Raw genomic sequence first — 2,231 nt, forward strand, 5'->3', positions numbered from 1 at the left:
AATTCACGGGCATGCGGAAATTCCACACGCCCGTGTGTTTTCTCTGGATGACTTAGAAAATTCTAGAGGCTCTGCAGAAAATTCCTGAACATGTTTACACACTTAGAGCCTGCCCTAATATGCAAATTTTACTAGTGAAAAACATGAGAAATAGCTCAAATGACCCAACTTCGCCAAATTCACGTGAAAACACACGATGATAATTCAAACCCCACAATAAAATCGCAGCAAAAATATATCAAAATCAAGACACCAACACTCAACACTTTATTCATGCATACAATGAACTACTAAACTACAAAAACAGTAAACACTTGGGTTGTCTCCCAAGAAGCGCTTGTTTAATGTCACTTAGCTCGACGTACCTTGTCTTACCTCACGGGGGCTCATAGATGAAAGTTTCCCTTTTACCCATGGCTTGGAAACATGATGAGCAAAGTCTCTTGAAGGTAGAGGGTGAATTATCAGGCTTGAGACCACTTAGCAATGGCTCATCCAACTTCTTCGGTTCCCGCATGTCTTCAACTGCCTTGGAGAGTTTCCAGTGGCATCTCCTAGCTTCTTTATCTTTCGGAGCACCTTCTTCAAGATCCCTAGAGTAGATGGTACTTCTTCCGTCGAACCAAGCATCATTACTTCTTCATTATCCTCCTCTTAGTCGAACAGACCCTCATACGAGTCTGGATTGAAAATTTCCTGCATGTATTCATCAACAATCTCATCAGTAGTGTCTAGAAAATACAAAGTATCATCGAAAATCAAGAGAATGCCGCATGACTTTAGCAAAGCGATATGTGAGCTTGTCATCTGCCACTCCCAATGTTAGCTTTCCGCCTTCCATGTCAATCATGGCTTTGGAAGTCCGCAAGAACGGTCTCCCAAGTATTAAGGGTACATCCGCATCCTCATCGACGTCTAGCACTACAAAGTCAACCAGAAAAATGTACTTATCCACCTTGACAAGCACGTCTTTGATGATGCCCCTCGGATGTCTCACCGTTAGATCAGCCAATTACAAAGTCATCCGAGTAGGCCTAGGCTAGCCCAAGCCTAGCTTTTAAAAGAAGGTGTATGGCATGACGTTGATACTGGCCACTGAGTCCACCAATGCCATTTCTTCACGTAGATTGCCAATATTACATGGAATGATGAAGCTTCCCGGGTCTTTCTTGTTGTTTGGCATGTTCTTTTGCAAAACTGCCAAGCAAGATGCATCTAAAATCACTGAAGCACTCTCCTCTAACTTCCTCTTGTTGGTCAATAAGTCTTTCAAGAATTTTGCATACTTAGGCATTTGAGCCAATGCCTCAACAAAAGGAATATTGATGTGGAGTTGTTTGAACAAACTCAGGAAAGATTGAATAACCTCTCAACCTCACACTCGCATAGAATTGCAATGAGCTCTAGGGATTTTAAGTGATAAACCCTATTCCTATGTATAGACCTAACCCTTTGGTCCAGGTGAAAGATCCCTAGCCACTATTAAGCCCTAGATGCTAAAATCACTTCAACGCTTCACTCCGTTGCAATCGCAATTAAGCCCCAGCGGAAGGTCATCCCTTAGCCCATTCACTCTACTATGGCCGCAAAGAACTCTTGGAATGTGGAGGTAGGATAGATCACACCGGAGGGGAAAGGGGACGCTCCGCTACCTCTTGACTCACCCTCTTAACCCTCTCCAATCTAGCTTTGTCTAACTCTCATGGTGTGTCACTCACTCACAAGAGTTGCCAAGAAGAACTCTCAATCCTAGTGTCACTCTAGGGGAATATTCATACAATCAAGTCTCTAAGATTGGAACTCACAATAAACATTAATTAATTGAAAGCATAATAAAGAGGTTTAATGAAACGAATACATCCTAGGGTTCACAAATACCAAAGTACCCACTAGTGGTTTAGCTCTCCATGGAGCTAGATACAATCAATGAAATCGAATGTGAAACAAAGCATCCAGAGAAAAACCCCCTCATTAATCGTGGCGATGGTCTTGTGGAGAGTCCTCTACTAGTCGCAAGGGTCCCTTTCTCCGGCCTAGGATACACCTCGCCGGATTGGTACCTACGAAAGCTCTCCGACTAACCTTCTTCCAAACGGCGCGTGATGTTGGAGCTATAGAACCTCTCCAAAGCCCTAGCCAATACCTCTCAAAACCCTAGCCGCCGCCCTCTCTCAAGTTGGAGAAAAGATGGAGAAAAGAATGCTAAAATCGGGGCTGAAATCGGCTTTTAA

This window comes from Dioscorea cayenensis, chromosome 20 (genome assembly GCF_009730915.1).
Source record: "Dioscorea cayenensis subsp. rotundata cultivar TDr96_F1 chromosome 20, TDr96_F1_v2_PseudoChromosome.rev07_lg8_w22 25.fasta, whole genome shotgun sequence".
In the NCBI taxonomy this organism is placed as follows: domain Eukaryota; kingdom Viridiplantae; phylum Streptophyta; class Magnoliopsida; order Dioscoreales; family Dioscoreaceae; genus Dioscorea; species Dioscorea cayenensis.